Below are 17,064 nucleotides of genomic sequence, written 5' to 3' on the forward strand. Positions count from 1 at the left end.
GAGGACGGCTTATAGAGCAGTGAACAGATTGGTCTTTAATGCTTTCCTGAATGTAAGGTGGTGGGAGATCTGTCTGAGGCTAAGGGGCAGATTGTTCATTCTGCATTCTGCTCCTTGAGGGCGTCCATCACACATTGCTTCCCCGCTCTGCCTGCCTCTCCCAGGCGGGGTTCAGGCCTCGGTCCTCCGGTCCAGTCCTGCCCAGGCCTGGCTCTGAGGAGGCTGGCAGCACAGGCAGGGTTTCAGGTCCCTGTGGAGGGCGCAGGGAGGGAGGCTGCACGCCAGCACACGCAGAGCGGGAGGTGGTGGGAGGAGGTGCGGAGCAGGCACAGCGAGTGGGAGAAGCTGTGGGGAATGAGGGCTTCACACTGCACAGAGAGCAGGCTCATGGGTAGAGGCTGCCTGGGATCAGGTACCGGTGAGGGTTGCAGACAGCAGGCAGAGCAGTGTGAAGTAACCTTGAAAATAGGATTTTCAAAGGGAGCAGGCAGGGGTGCTGCGGGCATGCTTGAACCAGGCATGTATGTACTAGATGGGAGTGATCCAGAGGGCAGGGTGTCCACAGGAAGCAGGTAGGTGCGCTGCGGAGATGCTGGGAACAGGCACGTCTGAAGGAGAGTGATCCTGAGTGCAGGGTGTTCACAGGGAGCAGGCAAGGATGTGAGAGAGCGCAATTTAAGAAAAACTGTAGAAGTGCACCATATTTACAAGCACGTCATATTAGTCTAGTAAACATTATATAAGAGTGTCGATTTAATAGAGTGAAAATACATAAGAGTGTTTAACTAAATGTAGAATGCATATATCTATGTGAGAAACTAATGTAGGATTGTGTAGAAATACTAAGATGATGTTGGAATCCTACCTTATGTGGCTGTGGAAGGGGAAAATGTAATTCTGCTAAACGTAGAAATGTGTAGGCCACATGGCAGTTCACATAGAGTACAAGATGCTGTTACACTTTCCTGTGAGATAGTGGATTTCAATGACATTGTAATTCAAAGTAGTATTGATCATGGAACTGAAATATATATTTTATAGAAGTGTTTCCAGATAATCCGTGTGTGTAGTAAGTTAGAATACTGTTTAACAAAGAAATGTAATGTTTTACAGAGTGCATAGGCTCGTTTCATGTAATTCTAATAGGCCTGAATAGACAAAGTCATTTCTTTTGATCTGCATGTGCTCGTTAGAGAAAGGTCGTGTTAGACACAAACTGTAGAGCCTGTTCGAATGGTTTACGACTTCAAGATATGGTGGAGGCCGGAATTTGGGGCCCACAGAGAAAGTGTCTTTTGCAGGTGCGAGGGGGTTTAATCAGGAAAGTGATGAATAGACTTTTGTTCAAGAGAGCCTGGTACAGGCCTGGAGGAGTCTTCAGGAATTTCCTGGGGGTACCGTCTTGCCGGAGAGGAGCCTGGGAAGCAAGGTCAACGCTAACGATGGCCTAGAGGAGTACCAGCATGGAAATTGCCGCCAGAACCAACACCACGTGAGGGGCGTCTCGAGGGGCTTTTCTATTGGAAATGTGATTTTGTATTAGGGACAGCACCCCTGGGTGGAGTTAAGGCAGATGATCTGAAGAACCTAAGAGAGCGGATGGGTAGGCAGATAGGGAACTGCGAGACATCGTTTGGCAACAAAGACTAAGGGAAGTGTGTGATCTTCTTTGGAAGTCACCACTGCTGACACCTTTTTAGGTTAAGATCTTGCTAAGTAGGGATGTCATTTAGTCTAGTGTAGGGACAGTCTAATCTGAACTTTTCCTTTCTGTAAATGACTCATAAGCTACAGCTTTTGTCTATCCTTGCAACTTTGGTAATTCTTGAATTTGTTTTGGTGATATTCTTCTGCCGACTAAGAGCATTCAGAAAATTTATGTTTGTATTGATACCCGTATACCTTTTGAATCTTATTTTGAGATGTTTGTATCTCCAGTTAAGTTTGGCTTTGTAATAAACTTTTAAACTTTTCTTAAGCTCAGTGGTTCTTTAGAGTGGTGTAAGTCATTAACTGACTAACCTAGTAGTGGATTGCCTTTTACTCAATGACAGGTACCAACGGTTCAGTCGACCTGAGTAGGGATCTAGATCTATAACTATAGACCAGAAATCCCGCGTTAACAGTTGGTAGCAGAGTGAGGATGGTTACCTTCTTGAGGAAGGTGATCTAGACTAGGTTAAGTTTACCCCAAGGTCCCTAGAGATCGAGAGGTGGCCTGCCGAAGAATGTGCTGACGGCGCGAGAGAAAAGCAGGAGAATCGGATGAGAGTGAGTATAACAAGGGTCATGCGTGGATAGATTGCGGTGTTTTTTTGTTGTATTTGTATTGTAATGTCATGCGGAGTTGAATGCCTGTAGTGTGAATGTGAGAGGGTTGTGAGCGCGCGCAACCTGGTAAAAATCTTAAGCTCGGGGTAGAGCTTAAGTGGTTCGGGTGTATCGAACATCCAGAGTAGTTGTCGACCAGAGTAAGGAGGTCATGAGGTACCATTGACCGCCGCAGGACCGAGATAGGGGGAATGCAAGAGTGTGTGTGTGGGTAACGGACGCAGGTCGAAAGTTACCGTGTGCAAGTAACCTATCAGAGAAGGCGATTGTCTAGACGTACACGAAAAGACATTTCATCGGTTAAGGTGACAATTACAGTTAGACTGTGGACGTACAGTCAAGAAAAGTGATCGCTTGGTCGGAAGTAATCATTTTTCAGAGTATGAATGGGACGCATGCATGACCGCAGAGACGAGCTGAGAAAGGAGGGGAACTGCTGCGAAGGGGGACGAGTGACGTCAGCGAGAGCCGCGCTGAGATAGGCCGGTTAGTGAGAAGCCGCGCTGTGATAGGGCGGTTGGTGTGACGTCAGTGAGAAGCCGCGCTGAGATTGGTGGATTGTCATCAGGAAGTAAACAAACGCGGAGAAAATAGAAATTCGTAGATTTTGAACATGAAGTGTTTTAAATGTTTGAGAGGGATTTTTAAGAGAAAAAGAAGAGAATCTTATTACAGGGAAGAAGCACCGCCAGAGGGTACACCAGCTTACTATATGGCAGCGAATGTTGGGTTGCATACTATACTGTGGCTCGATACTTGGAGTAAGATTACAGAAGGGAATGAGGAATTGACCTTTCCGAAATACGGAACTTTTAGACTAGAAGTGTTACATCAGCTGAAAGCAGTCATGTCCTCACTGAGACCTTTGCCTAGACCAACACAGTTTGAGGCCCTTAACGCGTGGATTAGGGCGGCGCACGACAGGAATCAGAACAGACGCCAAGAAAGGGTAAGGCGATCAGTGAGGGCAGTGCAAGATGCTAAATGGGATGAGGAAGCCAAGAAATGGAGGGTACGGACGATTGAAGTAGACAAGTTGTACCCCATGAGAGAGGTTACAAGTGAAAAGAAACCCATGGAAGAGGATGATGAGAGCGAGTCGGAGGACGGACTCATAAATAGGTTGCTGATAGATAGACCGCCTCCGGACAATAGGGCGACAGAAGGTACGGGGCTCCCAAAGGAAGACAGGGTTGGCATAGAAGGGTATAGGCCACTCCCTTTAGCGGATTGGGTACCTACCAAAGGTGAGGAGACACCTCAACATAGTCCTGTACAGAGAGTAGTCAGAAGGTTTGTGGTGCAGAAGTCGCCAGCAACAGAGAGGGCTGAGTCTCATGGATTGCCAGAGGCTCTTCAAGTACCTGTTACCATAGGTCCTATACGGTCGATTTATAACCCAGAGAAAGGGAGAGAGGAAGAACAGGTACAGCTAGACAGAGAAAGAGTTGAGATGGAAAGAAGGAATAACACGACCAATGCCTGGAGGCAATTGCCAGTACCAGTAACTTGGAGCACCCCATTGGATTCAGCAGTGGGTCCAGTAGTAGAACAGGGGGGTCAGAGAGGACCGATGGACCTGAGGGGACCACGGACGAAATCCTACAAAGAGTTGAGGGCTGACTTGAGGGAATGGGATGAGTCCCCAGAAGTACCGAGCAACAGGCCAAGAGCAAAAGCAGAATGGGGAAGTCGAGGCAATGGAACATTGTCTCACTGCGGGGCTAGCGCAAGCAGTCAGGAGTGGGACGGTAAAGGTCAGGAGAGTAGAGGAGTTATACGTCATATTGACGGTGGAAATGGGCAGGAGCGAAGTGAGAGAAGTACAGGATGTGGAGAGATGTCTCGTCTCATTCAAAGTGAGGGAGACCGAAGGACACAAGAATACAGGGATAGGTTTAGGTGCACTCACCATGCACCTAATGATAACGTACAGCACTGGAGTCGTGGGAGCATAGGGAACAGCGAAGGATCTTGCCATGGGTCGAGAGATCAGAGACCACCGGCAAATGGTGAAGAAATGAGGAATAACGGAATGTCTTACCATGCATCTAGGGAAACCATGCAGGATGGGAATTGTGTGACTATGAGAAATGGGAAAGTGTTTCACCATACACCCAGAGAGGATGGAACTGCATGGGACCTGGAGAGATGGGAACACGGGAGGACTCCCCATAACTCGCCTGAGCCTAGACGTAGGACTCAGAGCTGTGATGGGAGGGGATGTGAATAGACTCTCTAGAGATGGCGTACTAAAAGCTGTGATAAAAGCCAAACGACTCGATGTGACCAGCTTAAGATCTGATCTGAACGATATAATAGATGGTACATTGGCTTTAGAAAGGATTGAGATGTACGAGCAGGATGAGCTGTTGTTTATAGCAAAGGACATCACCCGAAAGGCTAGAGCAACTCATGAGAAACTGTCTGAACTGGCAGACAAGTATATGGTAGATTTGTCCAGAACCAAGGCATTACAGGGTAACCACAGGTTGCAGTATTCAGATCAGGACTTAGATGAGAGGAGGACAACTGGATTAAAAACACACATAAGGGAACTGATCACAGGAATAAGAGCATGGAGGGACCTGGACAAATGGGAAGAGAGGTGGTCCAAAAAGGGAACTGTTAGGCGGAGTACGAATGTGATGTCTCCGGAGGGAAGAGTAATGCAGATGGAGGCATTCCCTTAGCGGGAAATATCGAATGGGAATTATGTACATGTACCCTGGAGTAGGGGAGATTTGGCTGCATTCACAAACTCATTTCCGAAGTTAAGGGAGAATCCTGTAGAGTGGTACAAGCAGGTAGAGAGGTTTGTCAAGATTTCAAAGGTGTTGTGGATTGATTTGAACACCTTGTTTGACATTGTGGTTCCAAGAGACTTGTGGATAGCATGCAAGGTTAGTGTAGATTGGCCAACTGTAGAACCAGAAAGGGATCCTCGTACTAATGGACCGTCAGAAAGTGTAATGTTAAAATATGAAAGGGTGATTACATGGTTGAAGGATAAAGTGCCACCACAAGACATAGACTGGGTAAAGATAGACAGAACAAGACAAGAACCCAAGGAGACAGTTCATAAGTATTATGAAAGATTGCTGAAAGCATTCAAACAATACAGTGGACTCGATGTAATGGACCCCAAAGATATAGGACAGTTTGTATCAAAGTTTGTTTTGGGGTTGAGACCTGATATTTGTCTGATGATTCAGCAGCATTTAATTTGTTGGCAAAACAAACCATTGGATGAGATTTTGAGATACGCAAGATACTGCAGTGATGAGAGAGTCCAAAGCAAAGAAATTAAAGGAAAAATTGATGGTAGTGCAGATGCAGTCAGCTGGAAAGGGAGGACAGCAGCAACAGGGAACGGGGACCATGGGACGGAAATCAAACAGTCAGAATAGGGACAACGAGGAAAACCCTAGACCTAGGATAGATTTTGCTACATTGAAAAAAACGACAAAGTGTCATCAGTGTCACCAGGTGGGACATTGGAGACGCGAGTGTCCCTATAACCCTGAAAACGGAGAAATAGAAGTAGAGGAGGAAGTTCAGGAAGTTCCAGTTCAAAGGGTGACGGTGTCAAGAAGTAACGTGGCCAAAGGGGGGATTTCGGCTCCACGAGCTCAGTTCCCGCAGCCACCAAGGATTTCGACAGGGGGAAAGGTCCATATACAAATGCCTCTCTTTGTAGACGGAGAAGAGTGTTACTACGTTGATCCCGTGACGGGGCGACGTGTAAGTAGAGAAGAGGACTGTACCCTCGGGGCAGTTCTAGAAGTGGATCAAAGAGGACCATTTGTGGAGGCTGAAGTGGCAGGGTGTCCTACAACGTTCTTAGTGGACACCGGAGCTACTCGGTCCACTTTGAGATCAGCAGTGGTTCCAGATCTACCAATGTCGGGGGAAACAATTCAGGTAGTAGGAGTTGCAAATAAGAGAATGACTAGCCCTTTGACGGAACCAGTGTCAGTGAAAATAGGGAACTACACGGATGAACATCAGTTTGTAGTATGTGATTCTAGTCCTGTGTGTCTGTTAGGAAGGGACTTATTGTGCAAACTGAACTGCACAATATACTGCACACCTCAGGGAGTAGAGGTACAGACTACAGATGATGATGCTACCTTCAAAGTTGTAAATTCGAGAACATGCATAGAACTGTATCCTACCCTAACAGTGGAGGAGCTCCCATGGGATTTACGGGATGCAGTGTCATCCAAGGTATGGGATTTTACTGGAGAAGAGATAGGATTGATCAAAGGGGTAGAACCAGTGAAGATTATGGTAAAACCAAATGCTGAATATCCAAGAACGCCTCAGTACAAATTGACCCCAGAGACGATTGCAGGAATAAAGCCTGTGATCGATTCTATGATTCAACAGGGAATACTGAAAGAAATTGTGGGTAGTCCATGCAACTCCCCGATTATGGGTTTGCAGAAACCTAGTGGGAAATTCAGAATAGTGCAGGATCTGCGAAAAATTAACAACATAGATGTTTCATGTTGTCCAGTGGTACCGAATCCATCAGTGATATTGTTTCAGATACCATTCCAAGCTGAGTGGTTCACAGTGATAGATCTTTGTCAGGCTTTCTTTTCAATCCCATTGGATGAAGAGAGCCAGTACCTTTTTGCTTTTAAAATGGAAAATCGCGTTTTAACATGGTGTCGTATCCCACAAGGGTTTACAGATAGCCCATCAATTTTTAATCAGATACTGAAGAAAAACCTTGAAAGTCTAGTACTGACACAGAACTCGGTTCTGGTCCAGTACATAGACGACCTACTTGTTGCGTCAGAAACAGAAGAGGCTTGTAAGACAGATACCATTGCCTTGCTGAACCATTTAGCTGAAAATGGACACAAGGTATCTCCGAGCAAATTGCAGTACTGTCTGACAGAAGTACAGTACTTGGGTCACCGGATAGAAAAAGGAAAGCGCAAGGTGTCACCAGATAGGATAGAGGCGATAATGAAAATGAATGCGCCTACGACACAGAGAGAAGTCAGGATGTTCCTAGGAATGGTTGGTTATTGCCGACAGTGGATAGCTAACTTTTCACTGAAAGCAAAACCTTTACAAAAACTGACGCACAAGGAGGTGAGTGATCCGGTACCATGGGACAGAGATTGTTTGATGGCGTTCCTCCAGCTGAGAGAAGACTTGTGCCGTGCTCCGGCTTTGGGAATGCCAGATTATGAAAAACCATTTTCGCTTTTCTGTTGCGAAAGGGAGGGTTGTGCTTTGTCAGTTTTAGTGCAAATTCATGGAAATGCCCGTAGACCAGTTGCCTACTTTTCGGCTACTTTAGATCCAGTAGCCGCAGCGTTGCCCGGATGTCTCAAATCCGTTGCTGCAACAGGTGTCAGCATTGAGCAGTGTGAAAATATTGTAATGGGACACCAGTTAGTGGTGTATGTACCGCATTCTGTAGAATTGTTGATGACCAGGACCAAGACACAGCACATGACCAACAGTAGGCTCACGCGCTACGAGCAATTTATTCTTGCTGCAGAGAACGTGACCCTTAAGAGGTGCTCTGTTTTGAATCCTGCTACTCTGATGCCACTTCCTAACGATATAGAAGGCGAAGAATGTGAAGATCACGATTGCCTTGATGTGACTGAACTATGCACAAAGCCAAGACCAGATATTGTGGATGAGCCGTTGATTGACCCCGATGAAATTTTCTTTGTTGATGGCTCATGTTTAAGAGACGATACTGGTCGGTTGAGAGCCGCTTATGCGGTTTGCACTATTTCAGGAGTTGTGGAAGCCGCTTGCCTGGAAGGAGTACACTCCGCTCAGGTAGCAGAAATCATTGCATTGACACGTGCCTGTATAGCAGGTAGCAAGATTAGAGTCACCATATATACGGATAGCCAATATGGTTTCGGTGTAGTTCATGATTTCGGGCAATTGTGGTCTCAGAGTGGTTACATGACCTCCTCTGGTTCGCCTATTTGAAATGGAGAATTTGTGCGACTACTGTTAGAAGCATTACAAGGTCCAGCTGAAATTGCAATAGTCAAATGCACAGCCCACACCAAAAATACAGATTTTGTGTCACAAGGTAATAGATATGCAGATGAAGTTGCCCGCTATTGTGCGGAGCAAGGATATTCTTTCACGGAAGTGGAAGTAGGTGGGGCTCAGGAAAAGACCGAATTGAACATGATGTTAGAAACAGTAGATACTTGGAAGGATTTGAAAAACATGCAAGAGAATGCACCAGATTCTGAGAAAAAAGCATGGGAAACAGCAGGGTGTGTAAAAAGTGAAATGGATTTTTGGGTTTCAGCAGATGGAAGGGCAGTATTACCCGAGGAATTAGTGAGTCCAATGGCACGACAGATACATGGTCCAGTACACTTAGGAAGGGATGCCATGCTGAGGGTATTCAGGCAGACTTGGTATTGCCCTAAGTTTAGGATTGCAGCAGAAGCAGTGTGTAGGAGATGCGTTACATGTCAGCAACTGAACGTAGGGAAAAGAACACCAGTTACAATGAGTCACATTGGGAGGTCTGGGGGGCCTTTCAACAGATTGCAATTAGATTTTATTGAAATGCCAAAAAGCAACCGCCTCAGGTATGTTCTGGTGGTTGTATGCATATTTTCCAGATGGGTCGAAGCATACCCTACACGCAGGTGCGACACACTCACAGTAGCAAAGTTGTTGCTTAGAGAGTTGATCCCGCGCTACGGGGTGCCAAACTCCCTGGAATCAGATCGAGGAACTCATTTTCACAGTGAGATTGTGAAGATGCTTTGCTCTGCATTGAACATTGATCAGAAGTTGCACTGTAGCTATCGACCAGAGGCTTCAGGTATCGTGGAGCAGATAAACGGCACGTTGAAGTCCCGAATAGCCAAAGTATGTTCATCGACTTCCTTAAGTTGGCCTGATGCTCTGCCTTTGGTACTCATGAGTATGCGTAGCACACCCGACAGGAGGACAGGCCTTTCTCCGGATATATGATGTTACAACGCATACTGTTACAACGCATACCGTTACAACGCGGATGTTACAACGCTAATACTACTACAACGCATGTTTTTACAACGAGTACTATTACAACGCAAAATAGTACTTTAATAGGAAAAGTACCATTACAACGCAACATTTAACAACGTGTACCATTACAACGCATATATATATTAAAAAATTTCTTTGTAAAATAAAACCTGGCACGGGATGCAGGGAAAATAGGGGTTTTGGGTGGGTAAGTGTATTAAAAAACGGCATAAAAAACTACCATATTATTACTAATTCCATTTATTTATTTATTAAATAATTACTCGAGTATTAATTTTCATTATTATTTAATAAAATATTACTCGTCCTTTTTTAAAATTCACATATAAATATATATTTTTTATTTCTTTTGTAAAATAAAACCTGGCAACGGGATGCAGGGAAATTAGGGGTTTTGGGTGGGTAAGTGTTTGAAAAAACGGCATGAAAAACTACCATTTTATTACGAATTCCATTTATTTATTTATTAAATAATTACTCGAGTATTAATTTTCATTATTATTTAATAAATTATTACTCGTCCTTTTTTAAAATTCACATATAAATATATATATTTTATTTCTTTTGTAAAATAAAACCTGGCAACGGGATGCAGGGAAAATAGGGGTTTTGGGTGGGTAAGTGTTTGAAAGAACGGCATGAAAAACTACCATATTATTACGAATTCCATTTATTTATTTATTAAATAATTACTCGAGTAATAATTTCCATTATTATTTAATAAATTATTACTCGTACTTTTTATAAAATCACATATTATGTATTATTTCTTTTATAAAATAAAACCTGCCCACGGGATCCAGGGAAAATAGGGGTTTTGGGTGGGTAAGTATATTAAAAAAACGGCATGAAAAAGTAACATATTATTACGATTACTATTTATTTATTAAATAATTACTCGAGTATTAAAATTCATAGTCGAGTACTTTCAATAGTATTTCGATCAGTAAAAATGAAAACAATTAACTTACTGCCTTTCTATGAATCAAAAATATACTCATTCTTATTCTTTTACACGATATGTAAGTATTCGGATAAAACAAACATATATATAGTATTCATGGACGCCATTTTGCATAAGTATCACAATAATGAGTCCTACTATTATTTCAATGATTTCATACCACAACATAATACCCAAAATGGATGCCAAAACGGCAAACATAACGGGATATAAACGTCTTTTAATGGATTTTTAAATTATATGTTCTCAGAGAAATAAATGTAAAATTTAAAACGATTTCCAACGCATATTTTTACGATTATTTTTGTTATACTACACCAAACTTATAAATAGTACTGAGACACCATTTTGAAATTAGTTGATCCTCAACTACCCGAGAGAGCAGACGTGAGATTGCACTCTATGAACTTTTCACCCTGTCATCCCATCGATATTTCTTAATCTACATAATAGAATGAATACCAACTATTTTCAAGTAAGTAAAGTGTTCGGAAAACGATAACACCATAAATAATAGTCATGTTAAATAAATAACTACTATATTAATATTAACTATATTTTTTTTATGGAAATGTTAAAAAATATTTCTGCGAATAAATAAAAATAAATATACAATAATGCCATGTTTAAAAAATACGTCCAATATAAAATAAAACTTAAATTTTTTAATTAATAATTTCAAGAATAAAACGTGATTTTAGAATAAAACAATAGTATTAATATGTTGGTTATTTATTATTTTTCTCTTAGAAATCTATTTAGAACGGTTACAAACGAAAGCCGTGTCTATTTCATTCATTTTTGAAAGCGACCCGTTTTCGAAAAATAAAATAAGGTACATCATTATTTCTATGAAAATTAGTTTATTATTTATTAAATGTAAAACGCCGCATTAGGAGTAAACTTTAAAAAAAAAAATTCCTGACAGAGATACTACATATAAATTATATCTTGAGACATAATTGGACTGAAAAAAAATTTCATCACCGATTTAAAAGGTAATCTAAATATTTCACATAAAACTAAACACTGCAATTCAAAGGCAAAAAATAAATCAGTTTACACGGGTTAAAAAAAAATATTATTTGTTTTTTAAAATGTTTCAGAAAAACACACCAATCCAAGTAAGAAATAAATCGTACAGCAAGTGGAAGGACACATTTCTACTATTCAAAAAACCAAACCGAAAAGTAAGTGAAAAACAGATTGCGAAATAGATGTATTAATTCTACATAAACAATAAATAATGGTAGTGATATCAAACTGCTTATACATCTACAAACTCTAGCTAATTGCAGCAAGGAAAAAAAATGTAGAACAGTGCTATAGTATCAAAAAATTCAGCTATACATAAAGTACAGAGAAAGTGCTAAAGTATGCTTCAATATATTAGCCCATCATATGAAGAAAACATGTTATTCACTCTCGTCAGAAATTATATGTCACACATACTTTTCTTTTCTAAGGACTTCATCTACTCAAACGTAGAACAACCTCGAAAAGACCCGACTACAATTACAAGGACACAATTCTAAATAGCAAACTTCAATAACTAATAGTAAGTATAAAACTGTTTTCATTATACATATGTAAATGCTACAGTAGAGAAAGTGCTAGATTTTCTGGAGGTATAAATTACTATTCCAAACCCTGGTAAGTGCAACAGTAGTGAAAGTGCAGGATACTCTAAAAGCTATTCCTGGTAAGTGCTATAGTAGTGAAAGTGCAGTAAATTGTAGAGTTGTCATTTGCTATCCCAGATACATATAAATGCTACAATATACAAAGGACTGTGGAATCCAGAGACCAAAATTGCATTTCTCTCTTTACATGAGTACTGCTATAAATAAAGTGCAGAGAAAGTGGTAAAGTAAACTTCAATATGATACCTCATGCCTGTGAAGAAAACATGAAAATCAGTCTCCTCAAAAATTATGTGTCACACATTTTCACACATACTTTTCTTTGATAAAGGACTCCATCTAACCAAAACTTGAGCAACCTCGAGGAAAACCGGCACAAGGACACCAGGACACATTTCTTCAAAGTAAAGATCAAAAACACTAATAGTAAGTGAAATACAGTTATTCAGATACATATATAAGTCATGCATAAGCAGTAATGAATAACACATGGTATATATAAACAGCTACAAATGTCTGAGCTACCTAAACACAGCACTGAATAAACTTTTGTGAAATGTACAAGTGTAAATTACTATGACAACACCTGGTAAGTGCAACAGCAGGCAAAGTGCAGGTTATTAAAGAGGCGTAACTTACTATTCCAACCCCTGAAAAGTGCAACAGCAGGGAAAGTACTGGATAGTCTAGAGGCCTAAATTACAATTCCAACTCCAACTAAGTGCTACAGTAGAAAAAGTGCTGGATAATTTAAAGGTATAAATTACTATTCCAACTCCGACTAAGTGCTACAATAGGGAAAGTGCTGGATAGTCTTCAGGTGTAAATTACTATTCCAACTCCGAGTAAGTGCTACAGTAGGGAAAGTGCTGGATAGTCTACAGGTGTAAATAACTATTCCAACTCCTGGAAAGTGCAACAGTAGGGAAAGTGCAGGATAGCCTAGAGGTGTAAATTACTATTCCATCTCCGACTAAGTGCTACAGTAAGGAAAGTGCTAGATTTTCTAGAGGTATAAATTACTATTCCAAACCCTGGTAAGTGCAACAGTAGTGAAAATGCAGGATACTCTAGAAGCTTAAATTATCATTGCTTTTCCTGGTAAGTGCTATAGTAGTGAAAGTGCAGGAAACTGTAAAGTGGTCATTTGCTATCCCAGATACATATAAATGCTACAATACACAAAGGACTGTAGAATCCAGAGACCAAAATTGCATTTCTCTCTTTACATGAGTACTGCTATAAATAAAGTGCAGAGAAAGTGGTAAAGTAAACTTCAATATAATACCTCATGCCTGTGAAGAAAACATGAAAATCAGTCTCCTCAAAAATTATGTGTCACACATTTTCACACATACTTTTCTTTGTTTAAGGACTCCATCTAACCAAAACTTGAAAAACCTCGAGGAAAACCGACACAAGGACACCAGGACACATTTCTTCAAAGTAAAGATCAAAAACACTAATAGTAAGTGAAATACAGTTTTCCTGATACATATATAAGTCATGCATAAGCACTAATGAATAACACATGATATATATGAACAGCTACAAATTTCACCTCTAGCTAAACACAGCACTGAATAAAGTTTTGTGAAATGTACAAGTGTAAATTACTATCACAACACCTGGTAAGTGCAACAGCAGACAAAGTGCAGCATATTAATGAAGCGTAAATTACTATTCCAACCCCTGGAAAGTGCAACAGCAGGGAAGGTGCTGGATAGTCTAGAAGCCTAAATGTCTATTCCAACTTCTGGAAAGTGCAACAGTAGGAAAAGTGCAGGATACTCAACAGATGTAAATTACTATTCCAACTCCGACTAAGTGCTACAGTAAGTAAAGTGCTGGATAGTCTACAGGTATAAATTACTATTCCAAAGCCTGGTAATTGCAACAGTAAGGAAAGTGCTGGATAATCTAGAGGTGTAAATTACTATTCCAACTCCTGGAAAGTGCAACAGTAGGGAAAGTGCAGGATACTCTAGAAGCTTAAATTATCATTGCTTTTCCTGGTAAGTGCTACAGTAGTGAAAGTGCAGGAAACTGTAGTGTTGTGATTTGCTATCCCAGATACATGTAAATACTACAATACACAAAAGACTGTGGAATCCAGAGACCAAAATTGCATTTGTCTCTTTACATGAGTACTGCTATAAATAAAGTGCAGAGAAAATGGTAAAGTAAACTTCAATATAATACCTCATGCCTGTGAAGAAAACATGAAAATCAGTCTCCTCAAAAATTATGTGTCACACATTTTCACACATACTTTTCTTTGTTTAAGGACTCCATCTAACCAAAACTTGAAAAACCTCGAGGAAAACCGACACAAGGACACCAGGACACATTTCTTCAAAGTAAAGATCAAAAACACTAATAGTAAGTGAAATACAGTTTTCCTGATACATATATAAGTCATGCATAAACACTAATTAATAACACATGATATATATGAACAGCTACAAATTTCACCTCTAGCTAAACACAGCACTGAATAAAGTTTTGTGAAATGTACAAGTGTAAATTACTATCACAACACCTGGTAAGTGCAACAGCAGGCAAAGTGCAGGATATTAATGAAGCGTAAATTACTATTCCAACCCCTGGAAAGTGCAACAGCAGAGAAGGTGCTGGATAGTCTAGAAGCCTAAATGTCTATTCCAACTCCTGGAAAGTGCAACAGTAGGAAAAGTGCTGGATAATCTAGAGATATAAATTACTATTCCAACTCCTGGAAAGTGCAACAGTAGGGAAAGTGCAGGATACTCAACAGATGTAAATTACTATTCCAACTCCGACTAAGTGCTACAGTAAGGAAAGTGCTGGATAGTCTACAGGTATAAATTACTATTCCAACTCCTGGAAAGTGAAACAGTAGGGAAAGTGCAGGATACTCAACAGATGTAAATTACTATTCCAACTCCGACTAAGTGCTACAGTAAGGAAAGTGCTGGATAGTCTACAAGTATAAATTACTATTCCAACTCCTGGTAAGTGCAACAGTAAGGAAAGTGCTGGATAATCTAAAGGTGTAAATTACTATTCCAACTCCTGGAAAGTGCAACAGTAGGGAAAGTGCAGGATACTCTAGAAGCTTAAATTATCATTGCTTTTCCTGGTAAGTGCTACAGTAGTGAAAGTGCAGGAAACTGTAGTGTTGTGATTTGCTATCCCAGATACATGTAAATACTACAATACACAAAAGACTGTGGAATCCAGAGACCAAAATTGCATTTGTCTCTTTACATGAGTACTGCTATAAATAAAGTGCAGAGAAAGTGGTAAAGTAAACTTCAATATAATACCTCATGCCTGTGAAGAAAACATGAAAATCAGTCTCCTCAAAAATTATGTGTCACACATTTTCACACATACTTTTCTTTATTTAAGGACTCCATCTAACCTAAACTTAAACAACCTCGAAGAAAACCGGCACAAGGACACCAGGACACATTTCTTCAAAGTAAAGAACAAAAACACTAAAAGTAAGTGAAATACAGTTTTCCTGATACATATATAAGTCATGCATAAGCACTAATGAATAACACATGATATATATGAACAGCTACAAATTTCACCTCTAGGTAAACAAAGCACTGAATAAAGTTTTGTGAAATCTACAAGTGCAAATTATTATCACAACTCCTAATAAGTGCTACAGTAAAAAAATGCAGGATATTAAAGAGGCGTAAATTACTATTCCAACCCCTGGAAAGTGCAACAGCAGGGAAAATGCAGGATAGTCAAGAGTTGTAAATTACTATTCCAACTCCAACTACGTGCAACAGTAGGGAAAGTGCAGGATACTCAACAGATGTAAATTACTATTCCAACTCCGACTAAGTGCAACATTAGGGAAAGTGCTGGATAGTCATCAGGTGTAAATTACTATTCCAACTCCTGGTAAGTGCAACAGTAGAGAAAGTGCTGGATAATCTAGAGGTGTAAATTACTATTCCAACTCCAACTAAGTGCAACAGTAGGGAAAGTGCAGGATACTCAACAGATGTAAATTACTATTCCAACTCCGACTAAGTGCAACATTAGGGAAAGTGCTGGATAGTCATCAGGTGTAAATTACTATTCCAACTCCTGGTAAGTGCAACAGTAGAGAAAGTGCTGGATAATCTAGAGGTGTAAATTACTATTCCAACACCTACTAAGTGCAACAGTAGGGAAAGTGCAGGATACTCAACAGATGTAAATTACTATTCCAACTCCGACTAAGTGCAACAGTAGGGAAAGTGCTGGATAGTCATCAGGTGTAAATTACTATTCCAACTCCTGCTAAGTGCAACAGTAGAGAAAGTGCTGGATAGTCTAGAGGTGTAAATTACTATTCCAACTCCTGGAAAGTGCAACAGTAGGGAAAGTGCAGGATACTCAACAGATGTAAATTACTATTCCAACTCCGACCAAGTGCAACAGTAGGGAAAGTGCTGGATAGTCATCAGGTGTAAATTACTATTCCAACTCCTGGTAAGTGCAACAGTAGAGAAAGTGCTGGATAGTCTAGAGGTGTAAATTACTATTCCAACTCCTGGAAAGTGCAACAGTAGGGAAAGTGCAGGATACTCAACAGATGTAAATTACTATTCCAACTCCGACCAAGTGCTACAGTAGGGAAAGTGCTGGATAGTCATCAGGTGTAAATTACTATTCCAACTCCTGGTAAGTGCAACAGTAGAGAAAGTGCTGGATAATCTAGAGGTGTAAATTACTATTCCAACTCCTGGAAAGTGCAACAGTAGGGAAAGTGCAGGATACTCAACAGATGTAAATTACTATTCCAACTCCGACCAAGTGTTACAGTAGGGAAAGTGCAGGATAGTGTAGAGGTGTAAATTAATATTCCAACTCCTGGTAAGTGCAACAGTAGGAAAAGTGCTGGATAGTCTAGAGGTATAAATTACTATTCTAACTCCTGGAAAGTGCAACAGTAGGGAAAGTGCTGGATAGTGTAGAGTTGTAAATTACTATTCCAACTCCTGGTAAGTGCAACAGTAGGGAAAGAGCTGGATAGTCTAGAGGTGTAAATTACTATTCCAACTCCTGGAAAGTGCAACAGTAGGG

The 17,064-nt window shown here is 40.6% G+C and overlaps 1 protein-coding gene and 1 pseudogene across 1 annotated transcript in view; one reads left to right on the forward strand and one right to left on the reverse strand.

Annotated features, from left to right (window-relative positions):
- LOC147710084 (E3 ubiquitin-protein ligase TRIM39-like) overlaps positions 1-17,064 on the reverse strand; it is a 249,858-nt gene that overhangs the window by 9,647 nt on the left and 223,147 nt on the right. The gene's annotated exons all lie outside the window — the stretch shown is intronic.
- LOC147710085 (uncharacterized) lies at positions 4,352-14,378 on the forward strand (annotated as a pseudogene).

The sequence above is a fragment of the Lissotriton vulgaris genome, chromosome 5, assembly GCF_964263255.1.
Source record: "Lissotriton vulgaris chromosome 5, aLisVul1.2, whole genome shotgun sequence".
NCBI classification, from domain to species: domain Eukaryota; kingdom Metazoa; phylum Chordata; class Amphibia; order Caudata; family Salamandridae; genus Lissotriton; species Lissotriton vulgaris.